General features: G+C 44.0%; 1 protein-coding gene across 10 annotated transcripts in view; it reads left to right on the top strand.

Annotated features, from left to right (window-relative positions):
* LOC119013046 (1-phosphatidylinositol 4,5-bisphosphate phosphodiesterase beta-1) overlaps positions 1–12,569 on the top strand; it is a 176,253-nt gene that overhangs the window by 4,126 nt on the left and 159,558 nt on the right. For 3 of the 10 annotated variants that reach the window (XM_037087391.1, XM_037087387.1, XM_037087390.1), the window contains exon 4: positions 1,987–2,129. The exons of the other annotated variants lie outside the window; for them this stretch is intronic. The gene's annotated coding sequence lies outside the window, so the exon portion shown is untranslated. The remainder of the gene's footprint in view (positions 1–1,986; positions 2,130–12,569) is intronic. 10 annotated transcript variants of the gene reach the window in all.

Here is a 12,569-nt window from a genome sequence, read left to right as displayed (position 1 = left end):
CGGATCAAATGGAAGTGAAAACATTCACTGCCGTGACGGAGACGCATCACAATGCCCCATTCATGCTGCCGAGCCCCATGCTTTTGGGGTGAAGTGGTGTGTGTGGGGGGGGGTGTTCTTCGAGGGATGTAGAGGGAGAACTGAATGCAACAAGAAACTAACTTACCTCACCACCTTCTTTGACGTGTCGATGGAGGCCTCATTCATGACTTAATACGGCTTCGGAGGTAAACACTGTTCAAAGGTGTTGTTTTCATAAGGTTACCGACCACTGCTCACTTCGGCGTTCCACATCCCCTTCACCTCAGCCTCCTACATCCCCTCGGACGCTCCCACCGCTACAACCCAACGAAACCTCGGCTCTTATCCAGGGGGACTCGGACTGAAGGGGGTCAGGAGGCCTGAGAAACAGCAGCTGAAGCTCTGGGGAACAAAAGCTACCCTGCCTTATGACCTGTAACGTGTTACAGCTCTGATTGATTGTAACGCTTTGAGGTCATGCTTCAACAAATGATTATTTTCATTATGGATTAATCTGCAGATCAGTTATATGATTCATCGATTAATCATGTAGTCTATGCAATGTCAAAAAATACTGAAAAATTCTCACCACAGTTTCTCAGACCCTAAATTGATGTCTTGAAAGTCATTATTTTGTCCAGCCAGCAGTCCCGAACCCAAAAGAATCTCATTTACTATCATAAAAGACAAAGAAAAGCAGCAAATCCTTGTGTTTCTTATTTTCTTTTCGGAAAAGAACAGATTTATTCTTAGGCCACTGACCTCCATAGCTGCCATGAAATTCCTCACCAGTTTCAGATAGAAAAATAAAAGTCAAGAAAGGACATACTGCACCTGGCAGGTTATTTGTTTTACAAATGTCAGTATAACATGAAATTTGGCTGTGATGACAGTCAAGTAACCCAGGTGTGATGGTCAGAAGAGGATGTATGACTTTGGGGAAAGTGATTGACTAAACACGGGCTGTTTGTGTTGATAACAGTGCCCATATTTCTCTAAGTATTACCAACCTTGCCTCAGATAGACTGTGTAGTTCTTGCAGTGCAGTGAAGGCTCAGTATAAAGACTCTTTTATTTCTAAAATTAATTGTTTATTTATATGGGTGGAGCCATTGGTGCTTCAGTAAATGCCGTCTTACGTCCTTGCTTGTGGATGTTTCCATTGAAGCTTATAAAAATGCTACCAAGCCAGGGCTGATGCAATAAAAGTTCTCAATACAAAAAATGAAAAGTTAAAACATGCAACAAAGTTCATGCATTTTCAATTAGATTTAAACTTTCCACACAACACAGCCAATACTGATATTCCCTTTTTTTTCTGTTCACCTCTGCCTGCATGGAAACATCTGATGGAAATAAAACTTTTCATGGTGTCAGGTCAGATAGCCATAAATACAGGTTGTCAGCGCAGTGTGACCCTCACATCTAGAGGAGAGGCTGTTCTGAACTGCGGTTTGGAACAGGATATCACATGTTTAAATATTGCACTTCTTTCTGAAAAGTGGCTACTGTAAAACAACTTCCATTGCAGAGTATCGCTTTACCTGTCACCGGCAGTATTTCATCCCTTCGCTACCCGGAGACATAAAAGATATAGATGAACACAGCCATATGGATAGATGGTGATCATTCACCTCAGGCAGATACCCCTGCTAGTTCAAAATTGAAAGGAAGAAAAGACAGATTTCAAACATTAAGCCTGATAAGTTCACTGTTCTTTTTGTTGGCAGAAGTTACAATGAAATGCTGTTTCTCAAATCGAACTGTCTTCAGCTTTCCTTGTCAGTTTTAACAGGTGTGCATGAGTGTTTGAAGCAGCTGCCACTTTTGTTCCTGTGTGAATATCAACGTGTTGAACAAAGCCATATGCATCGCTGTGACTTTTATTAGTTTTGTCAGAGCACACAGAGACACAGCGGGAACACTGCCCATGTTCTGTTCAAGATGCAACACCGTTTCTTGCAGGTCCTATATGCAGAGAATGTCGGGGCTGGATGTGGCCACATGTAGGTGTTTAGACGCCATCTAGCCACGTCCTGTGCTGCAGAGCAACATGGAAGAAACAGCCCTTGACAGTGGCCTTGAAGTTGCCGTGACTAATCTCACAGGTAAAGCGTAGGAGGAAGCGGGGCGTTGTGTTCCTTTCCTCCCCACATCAATTTGCCAACTGGTTGTGAATGGGTGCCATTTTGAAACATGCAAATGTGGGTAGCCTCTGCCTGTATCAGCTGATGCAGGTCAGTGTTGTTTTTGGCTGGGCCTTAAAGGCCTGAGGGGAGAAAGACGTACTGAGAGTTAGAAAAGGTCGCATAAACTCTAGCGGGATTACTTTACCAACACTTTCCATGGCTGAGATCCTGTGAATGGATCCATTGTGGGGTGGGTCTCTGCTCGCGGAAAGCAAACCCTGTCAGGATCCAGTTCATTAGCACCTAGTTTACTGTTTGAAGTTAGTTATTTATCCGGTGTCTAAAGGGGAACCCCGTTCAGACATATGCGTGTGTGTGTGTGTGTGTGTGTGTGTGTGTGTGTGTGTGTGTCCATGCGCAGGCATGTAATGTGTACTTGTACAAACGTACAGTACTCATAGGATCTACAGGGGGTTTCCAGAGCAAATTGCTCAAGAGCAAATAAAACTTTCCATGGCGCAATAAAATGTATGGAGAACGAACAGGAGGGACATTGGTGCCGCTCTGAAGGTGGGAAACAACCTTGAGAATTTGTTGAAAAAATATATACATAAGGGTTTGATATATATATGTTCTGACAGCCACAAGAGACCTTGACTCTAAAAAATAGTATCACAAGCATAGGAAGTTAGAAATGTTAAACCGAGTACATCTATATGACATAGTTATATTTTCCAAGAGTCACGCTTTTCTGAGAAATGATCAATGAGATTAGATTACATAATTGTAGCTCTTGAATATGAGATGGAATTGGTGTTAGTAAACAGTGCTTGAAACGCTGTTTACTTGTGGAATAACACTGAAGCAGCAGTGGTCCGTCCTCCTCTGAGTTATTCTACTGTATTTCAAACTATCAAGTTTGCCTGTGTGTGTGTGTTTTCTTTTTTCTTTTGTGATGTGTTTGTTCTTTGGAAGGCGTCCCTGGGCCTCTGGTCAGACAAAAGTGCCGCGTTGAGCAAAACCTCCACTCCACTTTTATGGTCTGTGTGGGCCGTCCTATTTGTACATGCTTAGAGCAAATTAGACCAGCAGCTGCGCATGGCCGTCCCATTCCATGTTGGCTTTTCATGATAAAAATATGCTTCGGTAAACCTCGCAGCTTGGATCCAGAAATACGCAGCCCGCTTCTTCTGGCACTGACACCTCTCCCTATTTACAATCAGCACTTCCCCTTTTCCGGCACGAAAAGAGAAAGACATAAAGAGACGGAGAGACAGAATAGAGGGGTGGGAGTAAATGAGAGGGGTGGAGAGAGAAAAAGAGAGGGAGGGGGTGCAGGAAAAAAAAAGAGAGGGACCACCTATGCAGATGTTTTCCACATGTAGAAGGAAAACAAGCTACAGCAAGATGAGTATAAGGGGAGAGGGAAGAGAGAAGGCTGCACCTGTTGTGGGGTGATGATCTGGCCACGGGTGACATCAGCCCTCGTAACGTGTCATGCTGCTTGAGTCATTAACCAACTACAAGCCAGTGAAGGCTCTTTGTACTTTTTTCAGAATGATATGTTCTCTATTTAAAGAAAAAAACAAAATATTGACAGTATATTTTTAACATAGACTGATTAAAGATCTTACATTGTAAACTAGTAGTTTTGGTCTAATTATAATCCGTATGTTTCTCTAAAATCTTTCCTCCCTACATCTTGAAGTACGCTGAATTGAGATCACCTCTGTGTATCTGGACAGGACATTTACCGACATGAGGTGCACACAGGTCAATATTACACACCTGCCTGCTTTCCACAGATCAGTCAAGTCTCCCTTTATGTCTTGGGACAGTTGGGAAAAGTGGTGGGTAAATATAATTTCAGACACTGTGACAGGAATAAGGAATAGTCCCCGCACGGAATTGAGTTCTTAGGCTAATCATCCATGATTACGGCCTTGGAAGCCAAAACACACTCGATGTGAAAGAGGTTGTTTTCATCTGCGTGCTACAGCAGCACGACCGGCTGACAGAGTTACCTATTCTCCCGAGGGCTCTCACTCTCCTTCTGCCTCTATTGGACCGGGCCCGCAGCAGGTCTCGTGGCCCTCGGGGACTGTCCTGGGAGACCTGGACAACATTGGCAGCATGCAGCTTAGAGGTGTCATTTCGCCGCGGTAAGCTATGGACAAAAGCATCTCTTGTTGTCGCAAGCTGTATGTGGTGCTGCTTTCCCAGCCCTGTGGAAAGGAAAGGACAGCCAATGACCAATGCCAAACAAACCTGCTCCAGCTCACCTGTGCAGGGAGTGTGGAACTGAGTGACCCAGATCTGGATGGAAACCATTGCAAATATTTCCCAGCAAGGTCTGTGGAAGAAGCATTTAGCAGGGCCTCTCAGCAGGGAATTTAACTAACTGTAAATGACTCTGACTCCCTCCAGTTTGTGTCATCTGTTCCTGAGAAGTAGTAAACAGTCGGTTTGCCATCAAACCATCAGTGCATACCTCAACACGATGCAAGGTGTGGATTGAGTTGTAATGAAAATTCAATGCATGCCACGATTTTGTGTTTATCTCACCGCCCGCTGGAGAATTTATTGCACAACAGAGTAAATAATGAGGATGACAATGTGATTAGAAGCAGAGTTGTTGTTGATGAGCAGTGAATCTGTTTATTGCCTTGTCTGTGCAGTGCTGCTGGCAAGTCAGACCTCTTTAGCCCAAACTACAGCTCAGTTTAGAAGCGTAAGCCATGCTGCAAATATTTGGCTTGGCCACAGAAATTGAATTATATTGGCACAGAAAGCCTAGAAATAAAAAACAGCAACCTTGGGAACAATTATGCAGAGTGAAACGTGGTTAAACCAAGTGCTACTGGTTTTCTTTTCCATCCAAGAGGGAAAAAAAGGAAAGGTCTAAGTAAAGTTTATCTCCCTTAATAAATATGTTGAGACATATGTCCTGGCAACGGAAGTAGAAGCCATAGCTCATTTTTGTAGTGTTGTATAGCTTCTTGGTGCTACATGCAACCTTATAAAAATGAGCATATCTTCCAGGGAGTGAACCCGAAGCTGTGGTGACTTGATGGTCCATTTCAACCACTGATAAAAACCCAATAACAAACAGCAATTAATAGAGGTTTTGTCTGTTTTCTCAGAACATACTCTGACAGTACAATAAATAGAATTTGAGATAAACAGCAATTAGTCCTGCATCCACAAATAAATGATTAGGGGATGATTTATGCATCTGTTTAGGTAGTCATTTCTTTTTCTCTACTCACATTTATTGTGCTGCGATAAAAGAGAGGCCAGCAGATAACACAGATTACATTGCTATTACCCTGTGTAATGGAATCATTCATTGTTGTTGCACATTACTGCAATCTTGCATGTGGCAACTTTGTCGTGGCTCTGTAATGTTTTGGGCTGTTGAGTGTCCAGTTGGATTAAATCATCACCATCTCTAACAGCCAACTGGCAAACAAGTACGTACCTTCTTTATTTGGAAAAACTCTGGACAGGATGCACAGACTTAGTTGGCAAAATAAAGGATACACAGCTATACAAATCAAATATAATGTACGGTATGTTTTTATGATGAACTTAAGTGTGGTCACTTGTGAATCTCCAAATACGAAAGGATAGATGCTAAACCCTTGTACAAAGATTTTAGGAGTATTATTCAGCTTGCCCCACTTTTTCAGTCCATTACTTTTGCATTTTCTAATAGCAGTCTTGTCTGTAAACAACTGTTTGAACCTGCCAACTCCACTGGTAATGCTGTCCAATGAGAGACCAGAATTTATCTTCAATATTATCTAACCATGGATTACATGAAATTGAAACGTCTAGAGTTAGATGTTTTTGGAAGGCTGATCTGCTGGCATTGAACATTAAGAATAATCCCAAGGACCGCTAAAGCATTGAGTGTTTCATTTGGATCACGTTATGAATCCTTGAGCTCCACTCCCTCCTAACCACAGAAAATGGGGTTATTGGTTTTTATGATGGCCTCATCAGTCGGGCATTGACTGGGTCTTCTCTCATTAGCCATTGAAGCCCCACCTGCAGAACACAAGAAACACAAACTCCATTGCTCTCATTGACACAAACACTAATGTGGCTAGCCAGCTAACTAGCTAACCATCATGCAAACCTTTAAGCCAGCTTTGTTTGCTCACAGCTGAGGCTCAAAAGAAAAGCAGGACCGGTGCAGAAAAGGGCCAGCTTTGACAATTTTCACACAAAGGGAGCACTGTTGGCTAACAGTGAGCGGCCTGTTTCTGGGAGGTTTGCACTGTTCCTGGGGCCCATTTCATGGAACAGTTAGCAAGGCCAAAGGCAACCCGTGGACTGGAGTGATAGTTAAGGCCTTCGGGGCCAAACCTGGGTCTGGCCCTCTGGCTCTACCCTCTGTCCCCCACCCAGTTCAGAGGCTTTAACAAAGCCGCCCGGGGACGCTGGGTGCTGCAGGTGTCCGCTCATAAAGACCCACATCACATGGGCTGGTGGGCTGACTGACTGAGTTGGCATGTGTGGGTTATTTTTTTCCTCCTCACAGGTGTTGGGAAAATCAAGACAATAATGAAGGGACATACGCTCAGTATAGACTAATTTTCTTAGTTGTAAAATGATTTTGTATTTTCACTTTTCACTTTGTTTGATTAAGCAGTGAGTGCTGTATCATTTAGTCAGGTCAATGCTGTTGATGTTTTTGTAGTGCTTTTACATGTCACAGGTCTGTGTGTGGATTTATGAGGAATATGGTCAGCATCAGTGATCTTAAGTATCAGGGAAGGGGTGGTTGACTTATTCACGTTAGAGCAACAGTCCAGGCAGTTATTAATTACCATTAAATAACAGCCCTCAGCTTATACTGCTGGTACTTTCCATCGCTTGGAACTGGGCTTTGGCCAGATCATTAATTCCTTTCTACCGCCCCTCCACATTGTCATTCTTTGACTGGATACTTCCTCCAGCTGCAATGGCAATTGCAACAGCAATCGAAGTGAACAGTCTCTGCCTTCGTTTGATTTAGTCTTAATGGGACGGACAGCCCAGAAATATGGCTTGCGTGGTGAGAAGGGGAAAGAGGAAGAAAGCTTGCGAGTAAAGACGAGAGAGAGATTAATATCCAGGCTTCTCTCCTCCTGACCACAGAGTGGGCATAAAGAGCCCGGCGCCTCATTGATGTCAACCCTAGCTGTGCCTGTCCTGTAGTTTTCAGTTTGGTTTGGACAGAACAGGCGGCCTGGCCTACAGGGGTTGGGAGGACAGGGCCCAGGGTTTCCCACATCACTCAAGGGCCTCTGATAGGCGGTCACACAGGCTGGTAATGACAGGGGGAGAGATTTAGTATTAAAGTCTCCTCTGCTGCCTCCTCTGCTCCTGTCTGACGTCAGGCTGTTAAATACGGGGATGAGAGCATGGCATGGTGTATGGGGAAGGGAGTTAGACCTGTCTTAAGTATATGGCTTTGTGTGAGAGAAGCCTGGCTTCCCTTGGATTGTTGCTAAGGACACAAGCTGTACACAGCACAGGGGGAATTTAGGATCACAGTCAATCATTTAAGGGATTTGCATCTGCCATAAATATGAATTCAGTCAAGGTAAATGGTGATAAGTTTGAAGGAAGAGGGAGTTCCATATACCAACACAGTGACTCATTCTAAGTGGTTTGTAATTCACTGGGTGGACTCTGGGTTAGCAATACAATAATGCCGGCCAAGACTACCAGTAAAATTATTCTTTGTAGTCCTGAGTTGTACGGAAGTCCTGGCTCGCCATTTTTTCATATTTTTAACCACTATCCACATACAACACTGAGGGTTTTTCCCTGGTTATTTGTAGAGCATTTGAGTTCATGACTAATTAACTTGGAAAGGCAACTAGATGCCTGGATACTGTTTTGAAAATGTCATATACTCACAAGTAAAAGACCTCATTGTCTTTGCCAGTTTGCAACTCAACCATACAACCAATACTCAAAGCAGCGCACCAACATTAAAGCAGCCGATTGCTGCACCTGCATCCACAGATCATCACACCATTGTGGCATTTAAAGACAAGGCCTCAGTCAAACACGCCCCCTGACCTTCTCCAGCTAACATAAACTAATTAGGCTGGCTCTGAAAGGAATGGCCCGCCATTGGATTAATCAGCCTCCACAGATCTGGACCATGCAATTCTCCTCCGGCCAGCTCTCCCCACTAGAACCTCATTATCTCACGTTTTCAAAGGAGCGCCATGGCGAATAGCAGAAGGGACTGAAGGGATGGAGAAACGGAGGAGGTGGTGGTGCAGGAAGGGGCTTCCCCAGTTCCTCTCTTCTCACATCGGACTCAGAAAGGAAATGTCAAGCGTGAAGCTCTGAGAGTGGTCAGTACCGCTCAGTCCAGCAGGCAGCACAGAGGGGGCCTTTGTCCACCATCACTTAGCGCCAATTACAGCCCGTCAAAATAGTTTTTCTGCTGTGGGGCGACGTGTTAATGGGCCCGGAGTTGGGTGTGAGGAGCGACCTTGTCCACACACACCAACCAGGGGTCAGGGGTTAATAGGGCCCCTCTGATGTGGCGGATGAGATTTCTGCAACCTTTAGCTGGCGAGGGAAAGCCAGGACAAAGCCTGTAGAATGTGATACAATTAGGCGGACAGCTACCCATCTTGAATGGAGTTGGTCTGTACGAAGTGGGAAGGCTGCATTAGCCAGGAGCAGATGGGCAGCCGGACGCCAGCCAAACAGGTGCTGCGGAAGGTCAAAACCCCTCCCAAACGTGAAAGAGGGCCCAGGTGAGGACACAAACGCCAGTCAAACTCAGGGCTTTATTTGAAGTGAGCAGCAATTAAAAATCCTGTTGAACAAATGACTCCTCTGGACACAATGAAGGTCCCTTTGTACTTGTGAAAGGGTCAGAGACCTTCCAGTCTTCTGAAGCATTTCCCGTCTCAATCCTGAACCCATGGAGCTGAAGCTTGGTTTAAACGGAGAACAGGGCCAATAAGCCTGTGGACCGCCCTCAGCCAAACTTGGAAGCCGTCTACTCTCCCATATGAGAAAGTGTACTTGGCACAGTTGTCGTCTGACCTATAGTGTGTTTCCTGAGTAATCAGTGATTATCTGATATAAAATGAAAAAATGTCCTGGCAACATTAAATGTTCATAACATTGAATAGTGCTACGTGTGCCTGGTCTGGGATGTGAGCACAAAGCCAGGCCTCCGTTTACACCATAAGTGTGGGAACAGAACAAATGCCAAACTACCCATGGGCCCACAACACTCTGCCAGAGAGAGCTGGAGTTTTTAAAAAAAATACCCTACACCACACTGAGCAAATCCAACCACATGCAAGCCTGTGGGAACTAGCGGATGACATCTATCCGCATATAAATACTCTCAGAATACTTTCTGGACTTTCTGGTGTACAGATCGTTCCCCCCGAACCAATCCTCTTGGAAATAGTAGTGATGATCTGGACCCCAGCTTCATCTACTTAATGTTGAAATGAAGGAGGTGATTGAACTCAGCCTCCAAATTGGATTTGTTTAATCTGCATCAAGTTTGAACATCCTGTGTAAACACAAGCGTGTGCAGATGCCGGAAACGCCACGGCTGGAAACGTAAATGCCCGTGGTTGACTTTGGCAGGGACTCAGAAGACCAGAAGGGGGAATGGGGCCTGAACAGAGGCTGGAGGACGTCCATTGTTACTAGTGGGTCAAAGGCTACTTCTTCAAGTGAAATGGTATGGATTAATTATGGGTGACATGGTAACAAAGTTTAAATAGAATTTTTATCATTTTTAATCATTAAAGATAAGCAAAAATTCCTCAAATGGTTGTTGTTATTGTATAAAGTATATCTAGAGTGAGAGTCCTATTAGACTCTGGGAACATAATCTGAAACTTCTCCCTATAACCTTTACAAAAAACTCTGCTTTGGCAAATGATGTGGAAGCAAAATTGAATAAACACAAACATAATTAAGAGTTGATGTGTTCCAGTCAAACAACCCTTTGGTTAGACTCTCATTTCCTTAATAGCTTTGCAGCTGTATTTCACCCCCGCGTTAAGTCACAAATCATTGGCAACCAACGTTGTTTCTTTTGCCTTGTTTACCTCAGAGATAAGTGAGAATATGACTTTGCCTTGATAGGATTTATTTCCCTTGCAGGGAAAGGCTGCACCCCTTCAAGCCCAACTCATTAGGGAGTGTGTTTTGGGGAAGGGGGGAGGAGAAGTGAAGGTCACGAGAGGTTAATTCCAATCGCAATGCCTCCTTGAAGCAGCATGACAGCATGTCTCCTCTGCTCACAGATTGGATGAGTTCTTGGTGATCAGACTGGCCTGATTACAACGTGTGGAAGATTGAGTCGCTCTCTAACACACACGCACACACACACACACACACACACACACACACACACACACACACACACACACACTTTTCCTCCTCTTCCTGCATATGTGTTGTCTTCATTATTTATGGGATTTGAACTATGTGCGCATGTTTGTTTACAGTAAGTTTATTCTGTATAGCGTCGGCTGTAACTAAAGGATTTGTGGTATTATCTCTCCCACAACAAAGACTTTTACAATAAACCCAATTCTAAACCCAATTTGGATGTTTTGACAGTTTCACTGTTTTATGTGATTTATTGTGTTAGATGTCTGGCAGGGATGATATGTGATTGTGCTGCCCTTGTTCTTGCTGTTGTCTTTTATTGTTTTCATCAGCTCAAGCTGACGTTTTATGAGTTATCAAAGTACTACACCTTGATCTTGACAGAGGCAAAGAGAGCAAAGGGGAAGAATGAAAGAAAATCAGAAGAGATGAGGGAGACAAAAGGAGTGACCACAGAGCGGTGAAGACATAACAGCAAAGAAAAGAAAGAACGCTGGTGAAAAAGAGAGAAAGACTGTGAGACAAAATGAAAAATAAGAATGAAAGGAAGAAAAGGGGAAACAAAAGACAGGCGAGAAAGAGTGAGATGTGGGCCATTCATAAGCAGACTTCTCCAAGGGATCTCAGGCCAGCACACCTGCTACTATTCACTTCAGAGGAAATAGACACTCTGTGGAAGAGAGGCTCTTGGCCTCGGGACAAAACCGCTGCAGCGCCAAATTAGAAACAGGAAGGACTGTGGGTAAGGCTCAGATTAAAAACGCACTCCCCACATGGACTCAATATACTGCAGCCCTGATCCCGCTCTGGAAACCCAAAACCCAACTGCACTATTTTATGTCCCAGTCAACAGAACGCCCGCAGTTTGCACAGTGACAGTACAGAGATTCAGTCCAATGTCAACCCCTGAATGTTGGTAAACTGTGGCCATCTAAATGCTACCCATTCTAATGAGGAAAATAAGTTTTATGTATACTTGATCAATTTCCGCAGTCTGTGGATACTTAATGATTGTGCATATTTCACCAAGACTGCTTTGTCCTAAAGACGTGACGGTATACTTTGTGTGAGTCAGTCATGAGGATTATGTGGCCTTCCTTTTCTCTTGCATTGGCCCCTTTTTCTGGTCTACACCATCCATCAGCACCAGAACCAGATGAATGTGACGCACAAGCTCACACTAAAAGAGAGAACGTTTCCCACAGAGAACCATTAGAACTGCTAATGTTGTCAACAGGCAGCGAGCGAGACCTAATGATCCATAACACACTCTTTAAAGGAGGAAAACTAGCAAGCGGTGTGTGAATGTACCAGAAAAGGAAATTAATATTGATATATACGTCTGCTGCCTTCCTCGTGTGACCCTGCATTTCCCGCCTGTTCACGTGCACACACATTCAATCTGAGGGAGAAGAGAGTAAAAAAAATAAAAGGTTGGTTTAGTAAAAAAAAAAAAAAAAAAACATCTTACGGGCCAGGATAAAGGAAAAAAGTGTGCACTCATTCTCATACAATATTTCCATTTACTCATGGGCCTGTCCAAGTAATGTGTTCCCCTCAATCTATCATTTTCACTGCGGTCACTGATGGTAGAAAGGCCGACTGTAATTATTCCTACAGATATTGAGGACATCTAGAGGTTGTTTCTCCTCACTGGAAAACAGAACTACTCCTTTCTCATAAAGGTCAAGCTTTCATTACGTGTAGCTCAGTAAGGATACGCAGAAGGATTCCTACCAGTAATTGAATGCACAGACACAAGGAGGCAACAAAAGGACATATTTATATCTAAGAAGGAGGCAAAGGAGGAAAAAAAAAATCACAATAATCCATCTTTGGGACTGAGTCCATGTTCCATCTACCACTGTCCTCTTCCTCCCCCGTCTGTTTGATGTGCCTTTCCACTCAGAGCGAAACTTTTGCCTCACGGAAGAGGTCATCACGAAAGCTATGAAGGGCGGCATTCACCGCAGGTCCTCTGACTGATGCTAGAGCCAGGCATGCTGATGGATGTACACGCGTAAACACACA

This window comes from Acanthopagrus latus, chromosome 22 (genome assembly GCF_904848185.1).
Source record: "Acanthopagrus latus isolate v.2019 chromosome 22, fAcaLat1.1, whole genome shotgun sequence".
NCBI lineage: Eukaryota > Metazoa > Chordata > Actinopteri > Spariformes > Sparidae > Acanthopagrus > Acanthopagrus latus.
Note: the sequence above shows the minus strand (reverse complement) of the source record. Positions and strands in the feature narration are given on the sequence as shown.